A 20,464-nucleotide genomic window follows, 5' to 3' on the forward strand; every position below is an offset into this window, starting at 1 on the left:
ACTCTGGTAGCATATAAGAGTGCACGCACACACACACACACACACACACACACACACACACACACAGTGAAAGCTCCTGAATTAGATATGCTTGGAGGAAGCATTCACATCACACACTGATGAAGTCTTAGTCAACTGTCTGTCACACGAGAGAGTGAAAGTCCCGGAGGCCCGCGCTCCTCTCCTCTCCCGGAAATATGTGCGTGTGTTAGTGTGTGTGTGTGTGTGTGTGTGTGTGTGTGTGTCTTCCTGTTGTTTTAGATTCCTCTTCACTCCCCCACTGCTGCCAATCCATGACCTCTGACCCCCGCTGAACCCAGCTGTCAGCTGTCATGGCCTGTGTGGGACAACTCTCTCTCTCTCTAATTCAACTTTTTTTTCTTTTCGTCTCAGTTTCGTTCCCCTTCTCTGCTCCACTTCTGTTACACTGCAGATATTTCTGTTGTTAGGAGCACTTTTATTACTTCAGGTGAAAAGTAATTAAGTACATTTACTCAAGTTATTACTTCGGAGATTGATGAATTATTTGCAGTTTTACATTAAAGACACATGATGAGATTATAAAATGCAACTCAGTGTTAGCGATCATACAGTAGAAAGAAGTGTCTGGTTGGGGTCCTTTATTATGTTTCAGATGTCTATCAGTTATTTTCAGTCCCACAAAAAAGTGATTTACAGACAAACCCCTTGCATTGGTTCCATTTCAATGACTGTTTGAGGCCAAAAAGGTAAAGTTATCCAACATTTCACAAAAATATACATTATATTTGAAGAACTGCACAGCTGCCAAAATCCAGATGAGAGAAGTCAAGTCAGATTTTTTTTATTTTGCCCAAAATCACAAATCAAAATTCCCCTCAGGAAGCTTTATGAGCATGCAACACCCTTTGTTGATGACCCCTGGGTGAGGAAAAATTCCCCCCAAAAATCTTTTTAACGGGGAAAAACATCCATCCATTCTGGAGCTGATGCCAGCTGACTTTGGACGAGAGGCAGGGTACACCCTGTTCATCACAGGGCTGACACGCAGAGACAAACCACCCAGAGAAAAACAACACTCTTAAAATGACTTCACCAATGAGATCAGTTTTTTTTTCTTCTAAATTTAAGTTTAATCTTGAACCCTGTGGTTTCATAGTGTAGTGGTTATCACATCTGCTTTACTCGCAGAAGGTCCTGGGTTCAATCCCCAGTGAAACCAACTCTTTATAGTTATTCAGTAAATAAATGAACACCAAGTCTTAACTCATACACTTTGAAAGATGGGGACTAGACTAACAGTATAAACATAAATCTAAAAGCAGGTACTCACAAGTCTAAGGGCACTGAATCCCGATCACTTTTGAAGTGATGATAGCTCACTCTCTGGGCACTTTAGAACTGGAGGTTTACCACTGTACCTGCATCAAGGTACCAATAGGAACTTGTAAATCGTGGGCTGTGTTACCATTTCACCAGCCAAAATCAACAAATCAATGATTCTACCAGAAAGCTGCTACCATATGCGAGTCATCCTGCATGTCATTATTCTACACATATGATCATTTCCGTGTACAGAACCAAAACAGCATAAGGACAGACGAGGACACGCCACCAGAGGAAACACATTTTTAGGGGTTACAAGCAGCCAAAAAAACTCAGCACCTGGAGTTGAGTCACTGCTGACCAACAACCCCACATGTTGAATCATCTTATCGCTATGGAGATAGATATCAGTCCTTTGAGGCTCAAACTGCAGTGACCAGAGGAGCTGCTCTCTGCTGTCCGACAGAACACATCCGGGGAGTAATGGACGCATAATTCGATAGCAAAAATTATGTTTTTGTGACCAGAACTAAGCACCACATTCGGCTGAGGACAGTTCAGCCTGACAGTCTCACACAGTGTTGTTCACCTGAGATTCACCACTGTAACAGAGTCATTTGTTTTCTGTACACCATAGAACATCATTATAGATAATAGAACAAAGAGTTTTACAGCAGGTTGCAAACGAGGACCAGGAGTAAAAAATAAATACAAATAAATAATGAAAAATAAACCAAAATACATGAAAAATGTATTCATGAGCAATAATGAGAGACAGCGCAAATATCTACATCTGAACAGAAATAAAGGCAAATATAAGGTCATGTATCCTTAATTGTTACATTAAAAGCATAATGACTTCCACAAAACAAACTGTAGGCTATGGCAGAAGAAGTATTCAGATCAGTTACTTACGTGAAAGTACCAATGTAGTCTTATAAGTAAGATATGTGTTAAAATTTTAGTAGAGAAAGAGCACAAAGATATCAAAATATACTTAAGCTCATTATGTAGAATCTCCTATTTCAGAATCATTACATCATATTATTGATTGTCACCATAGTCTGAAAAAGTCTCATCATATCTAAACCCCTACAATTTATTTGTTAATTATATTGTGGATTATAGTTATTAAGTAAAATGTAACTAAAGTTATCAAATAAATCCAGTGAAAAGTATATTTACCTCTGCATGTGTCAGCTACTGTGGTGGAATTAATAAAAATACTTAACTAACAAGTTGTTTTTTTTCAAATTGTCTAAAGCTTGCACTCGAGTACTGTACTGAGTATAGGTACTTAGTTACTTTCCACCACTATAAATTGTAACCACATCAAAAAATATGTCAGTCTAACATACTGTGTAATGTCAATGTGTTGTTATGTTTTAAATGAATTAAAATACAATATTAGAAACTACATTTTGACTTCTGAGTAAAATGAGTTACTTTATTAAAATATTATTTCAGTTACAGACTTTAAAGACTGTTAGACAAATTAACCTTTTTGAAGAGGTAGTAAGTAGATAAAGTCATTTTTCTGAATGCCTGCACACTGAACGTTGTGGGATGAAGTCTTCTTGTAGCAGCAGCTCTTCTCCACACAGGGGAGGTAACAGCTTCTCTTTAAGGAAGAATCCAAACACACAAACAGGGATTGTCTCTTCTTATTATTTATTTCAGCCTAAAACATAAAATCTCTGTCATGCATTTTGTCTTCTTTTGTTGTTCTTGTCATGTTTATATATTCGCAGAAAAACATATGAAGATAAAGTGACTTCAGGAGAAGTGGGGGGCAGCTGACTCGCTGAGATGTTTTGAAATCTTACACTAAATGTCCTCCCTACTCTCATCAAAACTCATTACCTCTCCTCATATACATAATCCTCATTAATCCTACTTGTACTCACGAACAACGTGTGAAAAAAAGAGGAAGAAAAAAACACTCTTTGAAATGAGAGTCCGCTTCATTCCAGCTTTGGCGCCTCCAGACAAAAATATCTCAGGATACCATTAAAAAATGTCAAATTCAATTATGCCTTTCTCTCTTTTGGTCTTATTAGACATCACACACAGACACACACACACACACAGACACACACACACACACACACACACACACACACACACACACACACACACACACACACACACACACACACACACACACATACTCACACCCACATACACCCACACACACTTATGTAAAAAGAATGAAAGGAAGAGGAAGTCCTGAGGGCTTTAAAAGCATGATTGGGAGCGAGCTCTTGTGCTGGTGAGAAAGGAGAAGGTGAATAACAGGCCTTGGTAGCGGGTCCACCAGCACAAAGTGGAGTGGAGAGCTCCATTCTCCCTGCCAGAGAGGGAGACCCCTCACGGGGGGTGGGTGAGGGCCCAGAGGGCCCTCGGCAGCCCGGGACCCTTGCTTAATGAGAAATTCCTGGGGATTTAGAGGGGCGCAGAGGTCTTCATTTTCTCACTGTGCCCACAGGCCCCCGGTAGCGGGGTGGTGAGGATTCTCTTTCAGCCCTGAAATGTCCCCAGAGGAAGGGAGAGTCCCCCCCCATTCAACCAGAGCAGGGGCCCGCCTGCCTGCTGGATTATGTATATGAGATGTGGGTTGCAGGATCACAACCTGCCACCTTCTGCACACTGCAAAAAATGTCATGTCATTTAAAGCTGCACCTGCCCACACAAAGTGGGGGCTTCAGCAGGGAGGAGATGCTGTATGTTCACACTGATGAATGTCAGGCGAAAAACATCAACGAGAAAATGTTCCAGCACAGGAAGTACAGAGGAAAACAAGGCATGTGCCAACACTCAGTAGAAAATAAGCGTAACATGTAAATAACATGGAATTATCACTTTTTCAAGGAATGTGCTTATCGCATATCTAAGGAAAGATACAAAATCAAAATATAGACCCACTTAGACAACATGCATGACACATTTTAAGAACAACAGAAAGGATACTTGTAAATTTTTCTCACAACTTCTTCTCTTTCTCCACTTTTACATACTGCTGGGATGTCAGTCCACAGTGTGTGGCTCCATTTATGAGCGAACATATTAAAGTGATAATAGTATTTTACTGTATCACCATCTGAGGAACCTCAGATTGTGCTCGAAGGAGACGTTTTTTCAATTCTTAAAAATTACATTTTGAAAAGATTTTACCAGCATAACAATTACAGCATGGTGAAGGTTTAGAAAAACACTGTGGTCATGGTTAAAAGAAAAACATACTACACACCCAGTCCAAATAGTAGACAAAAGTAAAGTAGACACAAAACTAGACCCACTGACATTAGATCACGTCTTCATCAATGTGCTGTGCTGCTGAGGCACAGAATTCACTGTTCATAATTAAATCAAGAATGTTAAGGAAAAGAAAAGTTAAGTATGTTACCATCTTACAAATAGTTGGTTATTAGTAATTTTGCTTGTAAGATATTCACTTAACTCAAATCATAATTGTAAAAATCTGGGGTACCTGATGCAACTTTATGCAATGTAATTTAAACATAAAAAAGTCAGCAAAAACGTGAAGATGATGAGGAGTAGGATCCCGCTCATCCTGACAAACATGGAGATGCTCAGACAGCCATGTCATGCCATTACCTTCAGGCAATGCAATATATATTTGTCTGTTAAGATGATCATTGTGTCAGATTAAGTGATTATGGGCATGATTTGACTGAGAGACATAACAAACTACATGCTGATTCCCGACCAATCATACCATTATTCACAACCTGCATCATAGACAGCAGTGTGTTTGATACTGGCTGTCTTGTGCCTTGAGAAGTCTCAAAAGGTAGGAAAAGTTTCACCTCTCTGCACAAATTCTGACACATATTTCTGTTGGGATGTTGTGATTTATCCTGGATGTTGTTGTTAAAAAACAGACAAATTAAATTAGAATAACCAGAAAAAAATGATGGATGATTTTGGAAAACAGGCCAGGGGCAATAAATCTCTTCACCACACTGACAAATCTTTAGATCATTGAAATTTACGATTTAAAAATGATCGTGTACACTTTGTTTTCAGTCCACTCTCCTCTGGCTGTGGGGGATAGGAGCCAGATCTTACCCTTGCGGGAGTTAATTCTCCAAGTGTCTAATTATAAGAATGAACGAGGCATTGAGGGGCTGCTTGGATTCAGCTGCCCCTGTCAGAGCCTCCCAGCACCAGGCCTTTGGACCTGCTCTGGCCCCTGGCTGAGACACTCTTACAGTTGGCCCCTCGGCTGAGTTTCAGGGCTAGATGGCCGGGGCATCAGACATTGTGTTGAGAGAACTCTTGCTGAGGATCATCTTGACTGCTGACACAAACAAACCCCAGTTGGATGTTTGACGGCTTCACAGGTAGAGAGACGGCGTCCTCTCTCCAGGACTTAACTCCTCAGGAAGCCAGTATTCATGTCAGAGCATCAGGGTAACGGTGCAGCTCAGAAGAACGCGTCACCATCTGTGTCTGCATTTTAGATTCAATATTATAAGCAGGCCTAAGTAAGAATTCAACAATCTATCTATCTATCTATCTATCTATCTATCTATCTATCTATCTATCTATCTATCTATCTATCTATCTATCTATCTATCTATCTATCTATCTATCTAAAAACATGTTTTGGGAAACAATCATTTGTTTAATTTAGCCTGGTTGGGTCACATAGTTTTCATAGATGCCATGAAGACCTGAAGAAGAGGGTTGTTTCTCTTCAGTGGCAGTAAAAGCATGTCAAAGCATGGAATCTTTGATAACTGTGCTATATTCAGAGCTTATTGAGGGCAGATGAACAGTAACATTAACGTTAACCTCTCTGAACAGCAGGGCTAAGATTATGTGGTGCCACGGTAACTCTTTCAGAGGGGCATGAATGTTCTAGTGACTGTCAAAGCTCCACCAGACTCCCTGTCTATCGGGTTAACTCTGACAACCAAGACTTTCCACAAACCAATACCAGTAAGGCAGTTGTTGGTTTACTTACTCTTTCATGACACCGTCTCTTATGGAGACGTCACGGAAAAGGTAAGACAAGTCAGACTGTATGGTTGTTAACCAAGCTGTTCATTTTAAACATCAATCTCAGTTTCCAGACCAACTTCTTAGCTTAACTTTGACCCACTGGACTTGTGCATAGTTGTGTGAAAACAGTTTCCCTGATTGTCTGATTACTTTTGGTCAAATGTTGGTTCTCCAGTTCAGTCAAACTGTCCACTGTTTCTCTAAAAAGGCAAAGAGAAGAATGCTGGAGAAGAATATACACCATCAAGTAGATTTTTCACAACCTAAAGAAAGTCTCCCTGACTGATCTGAACATTAATAGATGATTTTTAATGGTTAATAGTATAACATAAACACTTTAATAAGTATTAAAGTAGCTTAATGTCTTTGAGACAAACACACGTTCAGCTGGACTGTGCTGGTCAGTGCCACTTTAGAGCCAAACAACCCTCCTTTTTAAACCCAAAGCACAGCCGGAGGCTTTGGCAGAAAGAAATGATCTCCAGTCGGGATCTCAGCATGAGCAGCAGGCTCTCTGTGGACACGGCTGCAGAAAAGCTTGGGATCATTATGCATCTATTCTGGTGAAAGAAAACTAGGCTTTCACTTAACTATTAAGTACAGAAATGGCTGAACATCACTTTCATCTTAACACTGTTTGGATTAAACTACAAGCTTTTTATGTTTTAGAAAAGGTAGTTTCACTTAAAAAACTTATAAAATGTGTTTCTAACAGCAGTGTTTATATTTTCCTTTTTTTATTGAATAAAAACATGATAAAAACTAATAATATAGTCATAAAAAACAGCAGTTTTAAAAGACTAAAAATACAAAAAACCTGAGTAATGTGACAAGAATCTGGTCTTAATAAAATTTGTGCATCACTGTCAAACCCTTGATGTCCGCATGTGACGCTGAACATCAACCACCAGGTTTTATTTCTGTTCTGTGGACACAGCGACCATCAAATACAGGCTTTAAATCTTTCTGAACACACCACTTGGAGATCCTTGAGGACCAAATCCAGAACAAACAAGAGGAAAAAAGGTGGAGAAGTACTGCTTTCTCCCTCCGGCTAAAAATTAAACATCCGAGAGCTGCTTTTTCACTATTTAGCACAAGTGTAAAGAAGTCGTCTTTGCAGGAGAAATGTCCAGCTAATTAGTTTGTTAAGATAAGAGAGGGTGTGAAGGGAGAGACAGGGAGAGAAATTTCCCCTTTCTTTCATTCCAGACAGGTTAAATGTGCAGTTAGGCTCGGACAATGCAGCCGTCTTTTCACATGCAAAGATGAGGTATATGGAGAGAGCCGGGTTTTGTGGCCGGTGTTCAGACTTCAATTGAGAGGCACCAAAGCGTGACGGTATCCCCTCCCATGCCTTGCACTTATCCCTCCCCTCCTTGCTTCCTTCCTTCATTCTCCTCCACCATCCCTCTCTCCCTGCATCCACGTTTCCCTCCATCATTCTGCCTCTCCTTTCATTTTAGCCCAGTATCCACAACAATTACATTAACATTGGATGATAAAGGTGGGACAATAGGGATTGTTCATAGGAAGGAAATTGAAGTTTGTGTCCCGTCACAGTTCTTGTTCCATGTTTACCTTACCTGAACCATTATCATACCATAGCAGCCATGTACAGACAGACAACTTTTAGCTTCTAGAAAACCTGCAAAAGAAATTAAGTTAATCGTACAATATACCCAAGAGGAGGAAGATTTTTATTCAAACATCCCACTTGAGTAGATCAGAGATAAAAAACTTTTCTGGCATGGATATAAATCTACTTTTTTGAAGCTCTAATAGTTTTTGAGTTCCTGTTAGTGGCTGTTTCACTCATAATAACTGGAGCGGTACATCCCATCTGAAACCAGCCCAACGGAGATAGAACAGTGGTAAGACAGGAATGGATTGTGGAAAGAAAGAAAGGAGGGAAGGGGAGAGAAAGTTTGAGGGCTGTAGTGAGGAGGGGGGATACTGGGTTGCTGTCATACAAAGAGCGAAGCCGTGAAATGGTGCTTATAAAAGCTCGGCGCTGGTCGATTCATTGAGTTGTCAATCTGCCCGGCAGGTCCCCTGTATGATGAGACCTGTCAGAGAGCCACAGAGACCTGGAGGGGTGGGGATGACCTAATGCTAAATCACCTCCCTCCCTTTTCTCCTCTTAGGGGCTTGAGTGACACCCCCACTGGCCCACAATACGACCCCCCGTGGCGCCGTGGCAGCAGACGGGACGGACCAATCAGGATTCTGGACATGGGCTCACTGGACAGTGGGGAAAACCAAACACTGGGAGACACTCAATATCAACATCTAATGGAAGAGGCCCTTCTGAAGTATCAATCATAGTGGTGTTAAGATTTTTAGCTAATATCATTTGTCTATACACAAGAGGCCTGTTGAGTTTGACAGAGCTTCAGAGAGGCCAAATCAGCCAAAGACAGAAAAATGAACTTGTCATCGGGAATATGTGGGTGATAATTTTCACTGTAAGTCTGTAATGGAGATGTTTGTATTGTATTGTATTTCATGGAGAGGCATTCAGGCAGTTTTCAGGTTTTTCAGTTATTCAGGTCTTGATCAAATGCTAAACCACCATAGACTGCTGCTTTCAACATGCAGAGGTTCTACTTCTACTCTCAGCTCTTGGCTTTGTTCCTACCGGACACCCAATGAGAAGATGTATCCTGATCAACCTGCGAGGATGCCCAGAGGCAGCTTTGACCCGTACAATAGATAGCAGCAGTCCCCTATCCTGTAAAATAAGGTTAAGGGATCAGTCTCTGTTCACCTCAACAGATCAAGATATTTAAAATTCTTCATTTGGAGCAGTAACTCCCAACAGGAAGCTAAAGTACTGTGGCCCCAGACTTCTTCACAGTTCACCACAGTGTGCATTATAGGTAACGGTCCAATGAAGCAAAAAGAGCTACATCGTCAGCAAAAAGGCAGAGTTCACCTAACCTCCATTCCTCTGAGTTTGTCAATGAAAGTCACAAACAAAATCAACAGTGCAGTGTGAACATAAACAAACCAAATATGAAATGCTGCAAAGTTAATGTTTCGAGAAAGAAAATTAGCCGATTGCATCTTCAGAAAATATTTTGTTTGCAGCTTCATTTGCCTAATTTGCAGTTTTTCAGACAGCGAGTGGGCAGGTGGCGACAGAAACAGCTTCACCCACTGGCCTTTAGTTCTCTGTCACCTCCTTCCACCTATCACACCATCTCTTTGTCTGTCTCCGTCTCCCAGAGTTCAGCTCTGGACCAGACGCATTGTCCTCTTTGATGACTTGACGTCTCTGTCTGTCACCGAGACGCAGACACAAAGACACGCACACACATACCAGCACACCCCAGTAACAGTCTGGCATCCTGACAGATTCGCTTTGAAAGGTTACATGTCAATCTGATTTGACAACCATGATAAAGACTTTTAGCTTCACACCCCTCTCAATTCAACGCCAGATAAAAGTGTTGTGAATCGGCATCACCATCTTGGCAACGGTGGCAAGGAAAAAGTTGATGGTGTTGGGTTTTTAGATTTAGTTTAAAAATATTTAAACAAAAGATTCAATGAACAAAGTAAATCAGATAATCAGTATTCTCACTCATAAATGTATCCACAATATTGGCTTTTAAGATGATCTTCCACCTCTATGAAACATAGAATCTGATATGAATGCATTTCAAAACAATCTGTCCCCAGCATAATGTGCATAGGCTGTCTTTTTGGTGACTTCTTAGTTAAGGAAAAGACTGACAGGCCTAAAGAGAAGTTTTTATAGTTTCCCAGGACAGCCTGGTGGAAATCTATGAAGGCAGTTGGATATCCTGCTTACATTAAAAAATCTATATTTTGCTTACTGTTACTTGAATGTTTAAGTTTCATGATGCATAGAGTTTGACACCAGAAGTCTCTGAGTTGAAGACATAGGAGCATGACTTTGCACGTAGACATAATACATTTGTTTTTCAGAATATTAAATTGGACTTTTTTGGATAAAAACCACACGAGGCTATTAGAATTATTATTCAGAGAGTATTTTCACATGTCTTTAAACATGTCTGGATGGGATCTTTAACATTTATATTACAAAGAACTTCAGTCAGCCACAAAAGAGGCTTCCTTTCTAAAACACAACTCAAGTCTTTTATAATTATCCAGCTAGTGAAAAGTATCGCCTTTAAATGACCAAATAAAATGTATTAAAGCATAATTGTTTTTTTTGCATTTTCTCCTCGACTTGTTAAACTGTTGGATGGAGACAGTGGTTGATAGAAAGAGACTACGGGGTGAGCTGCAATAAATGTCCATGTTTGAATTTGAACTGTGAACGCTGCCTTGAAATCTTATTTCATAAAGAGAGAAGATGTCTAAAGTGCTTCGAATGCACAATAATCTTAGATATATATATATAGATATGGTATATGGTAACAAACAAGGCTATGTCCATTTTGTTCCTGTTTTACATGGACATAAATCTTCTGTATGTTCCTGAACTGTCTGTCTGGTGTCTGCTTGTGTTTGGTTTCATGTTAATACTATAATTTGTTTAAAATGTAAAATGCTGTCTTTACATTTGAGATTCAAAGTTGAGGAGAGCTGCTTAAAGGAGAAACAGACGGACGACGGATTTGCATAGGGTAGGGTAATTTGTACTGTACAGCATTATGACAGAAACAAACAGATGATTTCCAGTGACAGTTTTCAGTGTCTACAGTCAGCCTTCTTGGTGATTTGGGTGAACCTATCCTCTGATATCAAATAAAGCATAGTTCCCTACTTCTTCTGTCGGCTTGAAACACACACAAAAACACTGATGTTGGGTGATTGTGAAAAATGAAGATTATGATCGATGACACGGCAGCCAACATTTAAAAATTCTTGCTTTCTTAAATTCATGTGGCAACAGCAATATGAAGCTTAAGATTACAGCAAATGAACTATGACTACGGCATGGTTAGAGCTTGGCAACAAAAACAGGTGGTTAAAGATGCTGTAATCATCTTTTCATAAGGGATGACTTGTGGGGACAACACCACAAAGAATTATCATCAGACTCTGCCTTCATCACAAGCATCTTTCAGCATCTTGTTTTTGTTTTCTGTCCAGAGGTGTTTTCAGTGTTGACATCCTAACCTAACTTATACACACGTTGTTGCCTTCGTTAACTAGGCAACAACATGTATATTTGATAAACAGTCTACTATAAAAACTTTTTGAAGGAGCTCATCTGGCATGTTTAATCAGAAAATGTGTGTTTCTTTAATCATGATTAATGGCTTACCTCCGAGCGTGTCCTTGTGTGGCAGACTGAATTATATTTATGAAGTTAATGATCCACTCCTGATGCATATCACGCTGTACTTTTTACAACACACTTGTTTTTATTTTTTTAAATAAGCTCTTCCTTCTTGTGAATTCAAAGAGACGTGACTATTCTTCAGTCTTGGCTCAATCAAGCTGTGGGAGGACATTTCAGGAATACTTGCTAAATAAAAATGGTCTAGTAAAGTTTTTATGGTGAATCAAAAACCTTGTGGCATGTGTTTTTACGAGCAGTAGACCACTGTGTCACACACATCCCTCTCTCATCCTCACACACACACTTATAGTAAAGGCCCACACACACAGATCTGCATGCAAAAACAAGTTATTTTTATCCGGCTGTCACAAACAGTGAAAAATAGGCTAGAATTATAAACACTCTACATTAGAAAACAGTTGTTTTAGTCTTCGTTTCCTTTTTAGTCATGACTAATCAATAGAGAATAATGAAGTATTAAAGTCCCCATGAAGTCAAAATTGATCATTTATGGCCAAAATTTATCACATAAGTCTAGTGCTATATGTCACCTATACTCCAGTATCTGGCCCATCAAAGACAAAAAAGTAATTCTTGCTTCATTTCTTCATGATATTTTAGACTTTCTCATAAATGATAAATGATAAAAAGTTGTTGACGACTCATCCTGCACTTGGGAGTGTATACTTATACATCCAATGAAACTTACTTGTGATGCTGCTGGAGCAAAGTGTTTCCTGCTTGATACAGTTTATGAGTGATTCTGAGGACCTGGCAAGAAAACCACCTCTGTGGGCTACCGTGTTCCCTGCTGGCCTGGCCACCCCTAGTTTCAGATGTTGTGGGACCAGATATGTAGATGCCACACTAGAACACAACACTACCTGCAATGTGGGTAGCTACTTTCTTAGCTAAACACACTCAGCAGGAGACCTGTAAAAATGCTATTTCATGGCCACTTTATCGTATCATTTGAAGTGTTTGTAACATAACATAACTTGATTCCTTTATGCATGTATATGCTCTTTAATCTACTTTCTTAAATGTATTCTTAAATTGTAATCCTGTAAAGTAATCCCCATTTTTCACATGTCACATGTAATCCATTACTCCCCAAGCCTGGACAAGTTACTGCTTCCTATCAAACTGTCCATTCTTATGCCAGTTTACAATGATAACAGTGGCAGATACTGTAAAATTCTTACTCACAGACAACGACAACCGTAGAAAACACATTAACGAAGGCTGTTCTTGTATTGCAGTGTAAAGCTGTAGTAAAAGTTAAAAAGATTAGACTGTTATTTCATTCTAACATAACCCTTTTTAGCTCAAATACTTTTCATATTTAAAGTCACAAGAGGACTAACTGGTGTGTCTGGTGATTTTGGTGTTGGGTAATGGGTTTGGCTGGAGTGTAACCTTCCTTGGACATGGATGCTAATGTTAGCCTAAACTCTCACAGCATCCAAGGTTGGCACGTTGGGAAAATATGACACTGTTGATGTGCTAATAAACTTTTAAAAGCACAACCTGCAACCCTGTAAATCAAAATAGCTAGCTAATGATGTCCTCCTTGGCCTTGGAAGGAAGCAGTAAGCAAGTTAGGCAGACATGCCAAGAAATGTAGCTCGCACAATGTCAGTTGCTCTTACTACAACACCAGCGTCCACTGATTCAGTGGAAAACTTAACACGGGCGCCCACTAGTTACAGTTGCTAAGCTATGACTGGACAATAGGTGTTTGTGGGAGGTTTTTTAGTAAATGGTCAATTGAGTTTACTCCTCTACAACAACAAATAACATATACACCTCCAAAACAGAGTGGTGACAGAAAAATGCATGGCTTTCAGGGACAAACAGATTCCAGTGATGGGTTGGTGATGTGTGGACATCAGTAATGACAACAACAGCTTGTACCACAACATGTGGAACGACTTTGTTTGTGACTAACTGAAAAAGTTTCTTGTTCCTGGAGTTAAAAATTGAGAGTCTATATTTTACGGCCGTCAGAGGTGGGCGGTTTGTCCCGGCTTGGCTTGGCACGTCTCGGCTCAGTAGGCCCTCTGGGACTGGCCTTGTTTGTTTGGACAGCAGGCAGTAATGTGGCGAGTTGCAGCCCAGGAGACTGACCAGGAATGTGGCTGAAGGTCTCATCTGGCCTCATCAAAAGACGACCGTGAGCCTCTCTGCTGTCTCCTCTCTCTAAAAAACCGAAACCATCAACACTGAGATTACTGCGAGACCTCACAGCAGCGAACAGTTTAAAATACTCTTACTGCCACAATTAATGGATAAAGAAAGGAGATTCAGTCAAGATCCAAATTCAAATGATTGACCTATTGTTTTTGTACTTAATCCATCTTCAATCAACCTCTGGTTTGTGTCACGATATCCACGTAGTTTGTCAGTTATACCTTCATATGCACACTATCTGTTTTGAGCCTTATCCTGGATATATAACAGACCTGGTTTATTCATATCCCTGAAAGTTTTCTAACATTATCCAGGTTCCTGATCGTCCCATTCATCCCAGACAATCTCTATCTTTCTTTTTTTCTACAGAGGTACAAGTATATTCATTAACTGACATTCATGTCTGGATGTCCTGAGCACATTTGAATTTTACATTATACAACTTACAATGTAATGGACCTGCATTAAAATTAGTATAGCAATAAAGATATGTTTGACAGCTGGAAAGAAACTGCCTCACAGATGGTTTCTTCTAATATTTTTTAAAGTCGGTGTGGATATGTCGTAGCAGGAAGGTCTGGACAGGATTAAGACACACTTCCTTCATCCTCAGCATTAACTAAATACTAAAGTTTTCAACTAAGAGCAGCAGTTTAGAGGTGTGTTTGACCTGTACAATGTCACGGAAATAGATACAAAAACCAGAGCAGCGCTGCTCAAATCTCTCTGCTTGAACCTGCTGACAGCTGTCAGTCCTGGAGCAAACATCTGACTTCATTACTTATACCTGTCTATCAAACTACTGTCACCCTAACCCAAATGTTCGAAATTCATCTGAAGTGCTGAAATGCCCCTGCATTCCTACCCGGTTTGAGGCCAACCAGCCCACCATCTGAGCAGCACCTCCCCTTGACCCTCAAACAACAACTAGTTCGTCCAGATGACCTCGGCAAGGATGATGAGTATAATTGGATTAGGAGTAATAAGAATAACAAAAACTACAAAAGAAATCAGAAATCAGAACGCTCACAGCCTGTGGGTTTAGAATAAGCTGCTGTAAAAGCTCTGGACTAACAGAGAATTCAAACACCAAAGCAAAACATGTTTCGTCATCTTTTCTTTCAAGATATTTAAAAAACTGGAAGTGGGTTTGAGGCTTCACAAACACGCCTCGGATGTGGATAGTTTGTCTGGAAGCCACCATTGTTTTGATGAAGATGATGGTCCTTTCTTTTCTGCTTCTCTTCTTCCTCTTGAGCTGATCTTAAAATGACATGACAGTTTTTTTTAAAATACTTTGACTGCAACTGGTTAGCCACATTATCCTCAGTGTTGATTTCCCACTTTGGTCTTGATGGAAGTAGTAGTACAAAGTACAAATTCATGGTCCCCAGAGGATAAATTATAGTAACTTTTGTGATTCTCTGACATGTCTTCTTACCATCATCAGGTAACTAGCAAGTAGCTGTACTTCACTGTGTCTCAGATCTCATACTTCCATTCTTACACTCACCTTTTTGAGTACATAAGTGCGTTCACAATGTGCAAAATGCAGTGTACAGTGAGTACCTATTGTGGACAGTCAAAGGGTTGAGTTTGGAACATGGTCGAAGGGGAGGGAAGACCGGCGTTGTGAAAATGACTGCTGAGGAAGCTGCTGGAGTTGAAGCCATTGCGGTAAATACAGTGATATGCACATATGTTTTATATTTTTATTTGAGTGGTCAATCATTGCTGCTAATGCTCCGCAAAGCTGCAGTTCTGCAAGATGGTAACCATTACAACTGCTTAACATCAGCATCTTAGCATTGTCACTGTGAACATACTGGAACAGCCTGACACAGCTGCTCGCATGCTTGTAGATCTTTAGAAATCTTTACACAGTATGTGTCACAAATATTTTAGAACATTTTGTTGCTTCATCTTCAGCCATTTTACTGCAACTGCAACTGTGACTGTGTGCTCTGGATCTGAGTGACCTAAACTCAAAGACATGCAGAAAAACGTGGAAAAACTAAATAAAACAATCGGCTACATGTTCCTCTAACTTAAAGTTCATAATAAGCTAGAATCAAGTACCAGTGAAACAGTGACTTTCACAGAGAGCCCAGTATTTCGGGGAGTCTAGGCAGCTCTCTGCTTGGCTCCTGACTTCCTGCTCTTCCTCTCCTCTCACCTTTTAATTGGTCAGAGCAGCCGGCGGCCTGTCAGGACGTCTCGGCGCTGTGCGACGCCTGTGCTCCCTCCCTTACAGCTCAGACAAAAAAGCCTCTGTCTGCTTCAGTTTCCATGCTGAGCAACAGCGAGAAGGAACTTACCTGTTCTGTTCATGTCTATTGTGAGTTATGAGTTCATAAACATCTGCACCGGCCAAAAGTGTCTAATTTTAGCTACAGTATGCAATGAAGTTGCAGACAGTGTGAAAAAAAACTTAAAAAAAAACGTTTCGCACTATTTTCTGGAATTTCTTATTTTGCTGGGACTTTCCTCTGTCGGCTCGTAAATTCACCTTTAGCAGTAAGAATCTGACAAATGCTATATGCGTTACATTATCCAGTCATGGTTCTTTCATTTATCGTCATTGTCTGCTATACATTTCTAATACAGTCAGTGCACAACAGTGTGCAGCTTTAAGACAATATGGGTCCAGAAATTGGAGTTTTAACAGCTGATTCAAGTGCTAGTATCTTAAAGGATGTCACTCAGGATGCAGATTAGTTGAGATGAAGATTATTTTCACTCATGTTTTACACATATAGGCCTGAAATGCAACCACAAACACAAAGGGCTAATAGACATGCAAACGTGGAGAGATGTTGGAGTCATGGACAGCCATGTAGCTGCGACCTGCGAGCTGTTAACGGTTCGGTACCTTGCTCAACCCTCTGGTTCCCTACAGACTGATTTCATTAGCTACATTTACTTTTAGGGAACCTTTTATTTAATCAGAATCTTGTTTACACCTAAAACCCGACTTATTCAGAAAGAAATGTATCAAAAGGGCTTCATTTTACAACAGAAATAAGACAGGGAAGGCAGTCCTCAAGCGGCGAAGAGGAGCAGGGTACAAAGGTATTTATGAAATTTCAAAACCAGCAGTCTCAATCCTAGACCAATTCAAACCAGGACATGTTGACTTAAAATATGGTATTGATTTTGCTCATAGAAGAATAATCTCATAAAACTGATTCAGTGCAGAAGAACAGCAGAAAGCTAACAGCTGTGTATTCTTCGAAATCTGGATTCAGTTTAAAGCATTTTTCAAGCTGTTGTTTCTCTCTGATTGCTGACTGTGAAGCGTGCAGACACGTCACATTATCTCATAATTTTGTTTATCAATACCGCTCATGTACTGGGAATAGTGGGAATAGTCGGTCAGATGGATAACACTGGTGCCTCTAACGGCAGCCACTGCATGTTTCTCAGTGTTTATCTCTGCTCTGTTTCTTTGTCTCTGGATCATTAACGTCTTCTGGAGGAGACCCCGGTTGGTCGTCGTCTCCCTGTCTGTCTCTGTGTAGACTGACCCGTAGCTGTGTGGTCAGACGTTGGTGACAGTTTGAGCCTCCCGGTCACCGGGGCTCTTGCCAGACTGTCTCGCCCCCACGGCTCTCGAGACAGACAGGTGCCTGCAACTCAAAGCTCGCCTCAGAAAAATGAGCCAAAATACACGATTGAACGCTGATCACATTCACAGCCTGTTGGTACTTGTGACAAATATGTGTTCAGTTATTCAGCCGTTTATTGAATATCATTTGTATTGCTGCACATTTTTGTCTGTCAAAATTCTCAGTCATCCAGGTTAAATTATATCTAAAAGGATTAAGTCAAAGAGGATTAGATCTGCTTTAGATTCTTGAAGTTGTTTCCCCTCTTTCATCAGGAAAAGCTTTTGTAATTTTGGGTCTCGGGCTAGAAATTAAATCACTAAGCATCTTATCTCACCTTGAGAAGTCCTCAGTAATGTTACTAGAATGTCTCACAAGACTTCCCTCTTAAGACCTTTTCAAAGCTGCTGAGCTGCTGCAACTTTTACCGAGTAAAGGAGAGACCTTGTTGCTATAGATTATGTGTTTTATCTCCAGTTATTGATTGACAATGGACAGATTTTACTTATTTATTAATTGCAGTTGTTAATTATTTAATGTATAGTAATAAACTAATAAGCATTTCTAGTATCATGAATAATTAGGTTCATCAAGTTCATCAATGCCAATGTTGAAAACTGCTTTTTGTCAGTCACAAGTCATGTTTTCATCCAAATATATTATACATTTTAACTTGATTTTGAGTAATTTGCCAGAAGAAAATGTGAATGAATGCTTGTTTCCATCCACCAGAAAAACAAGAGGAAGATTGCGCCTCAAGACAAAGTCATTAGAAGAGCAGAGGTAGCTCAGTCATGTGGGCTAAATGTTCACTATGTCAGAACTTATTTTAAAAAAGATTCACTTGTGTTTTGCTGTTGCTACTTTTTCCTGTTGATTACTTTGTTGCAGACAATATGTCACTTATCCTATAAAGCAGGTAGCCCTCTGGCTGGTCAAATAAAAATTCCACTGGTGTGGAGCACTGAACAAACAGCATTTTGTTTCTGAGCTTCAATTTTAGTGAAATTGTATCTGAATTTACAAATGTACAATTTGTCTTACAACTTAAACTTGCGATTACGTTGGAACAAAACCCAACCTCATGGCATTGGTGAAAGCGAGGGTCACTTTCCCTGCCGTCCTCCTCCTCCTCCTCCACTGATCAGAGCAGCTGGTCCTCCTCTTGTCTTGGAGGTTTGTTGTTGAAAGCCAAACAAAGCCAAACAAACAGAAGGAAACTGTCATCACTGGTACAAACACAGCAATCACAGACATACCAAAAAGATTAGAGTCACAAACATCTGTCTGATGTTATCAAGATTTCTACACGATATTGATGAATTCAAAGCTGCATTCTTTTCTCTCTCTCTGACAAAGCAGATCTGTTTGAAAATGCCGGTGCTCAGGTATATCTTCACGAACGAATACACACTTAGTGGTGTTTCAGGCTGAAACTGATGGCAGCTTTTTGGCATATTGATGCCAAACATATATGTTATTATATTAGAAAAATATGTAAGACGTTAGTGTGGATGAAAACTTTAAGCTGCTATAATCAATAGTCTTACAATAACAATGGGTCAGATAATAATGTGTAATGCAAAAGGATGCAATTACATGCATTATATATGCATTTTAAAGAAACAATAATGCATTTTGGGAAACACTAACATGCTTTTTTTTGCCACTCTGTATCTGTGTGTTAGTTAGCTAAAGCTGGGAGCTGATTATCTTACCTAAGCAGATGGAAACAGCTAGCCTGGCTCTATCCTGAGGAAGCAAAATGTGCCTATCAGCATCTTTAAGTTCACTAATTATTAATTGTAACACACAAACATTTCTGTTTGTGCAGACAGAATTCCTGTGCATACCACATCCACAAATAAAAAAATAGATACATGTTAATCAGTGAGCTTTGTTGGCATATTTGCGGACTTCTAAGTAAGAAAACAAATAAACATATATGACCAAAATGTCAAACTATTCCTTTAATTAACATGAACCACATGAACAGTCACTTCAAATGTATTCACATTACTCTAGACATGGTCTTATTAGAGGCAGCAGTTGCTTTTCTTCCAGAGACTTTGAGGCTCCAGTTGTTTCACCTACATCTGCGTGTACGACAGCGCTGCCAGTTTGTTTTAATTAACCTCCTACTGGGATCCTCTCTGGTCTCGAATGTAGAAGCTGCTGCTGCCCCTTCTGCCTGGTTGCAGGGGGGAGGGGACACCCCCAGTCTGGATCTCGCCTCTCTGTTTCAAAAGGGAACCAGTGCTCTGTACTTGTGCCCTATTAAACACAGACATACATGAACCGCAGCGCTCCAGACTCTGAATCAGATGTTCAAACATATATTTGATATGTCAGTGTTTCCTCCAGCAGAACAAAACAAAAAAAACAAAATAAAAGGCAAATGTTCTTCTCGGATGAGTCACGGTAAGTCTCTTGATGTGATGTTGGTTCTCGGCATGAGATGAGACTCCCGGGGAAATCCTTACCTCCTGGATTCTGGACACATGTGACTCTACATCATGTTTGACTTACCGAGGGCATGTAAACAAAATGTTGATTTGAAGTCTTTACATTCAACAAAGGTAACTGACTCTCCTACAACATGTTTGACTTACTGAGGGCATGTAAACAAAATGTCGATGTGTTTGAAGTCTTTACATTCAACAGTGGTAACTGTTAACTTGTTTGTTTGCCAAAGAAGTTTCCAAAGAGTTTGCCATCAGGGTGATTGATCTGGATCAGCTGATATCTTGTTTGCAAGTTCTCAGACATTGAAAGCTTAACAATGCTGGCTACATCGACCTGTTAAAGGAAATTATTTAAGTCAAGTTAGTTTCCTTGAAGTTTGCTGAAGCTTGGTAGCAAGACTTGGACCACATTTACACTATAGAATGCCCTGTGATCAGCATTGGCTCTTGCTCTCCTAAATCACCATTAAATGATAGCTGTGTGTTCCACGATAGCTGATGATGATGCAGAAAAGGGATAGTGGAAGTCAGTCGGATTTATCCTCTGCGCGATTATTAATTATCAATAAACAGAG

The 20,464-nt window shown here is 40.0% G+C and overlaps 1 non-coding gene across 1 annotated transcript; it reads left to right on the forward strand.

Annotated features, from left to right (window-relative positions):
• The first annotated feature begins 1,128 nt into the window (after positions 1-1,128).
• trnav-uac (transfer RNA valine (anticodon UAC)) lies at positions 1,129-1,201 on the forward strand. The gene has a single exon. It is a non-coding gene; the product is annotated as a tRNA-Val (tRNA).
• The last annotated feature ends 19,263 nt before the right edge of the window (positions 1,202-20,464 follow it).

This window comes from Larimichthys crocea, chromosome XXII (assembly GCF_000972845.2).
Source record: "Larimichthys crocea isolate SSNF chromosome XXII, L_crocea_2.0, whole genome shotgun sequence".
Taxonomy (NCBI): domain Eukaryota; kingdom Metazoa; phylum Chordata; class Actinopteri; family Sciaenidae; genus Larimichthys; species Larimichthys crocea.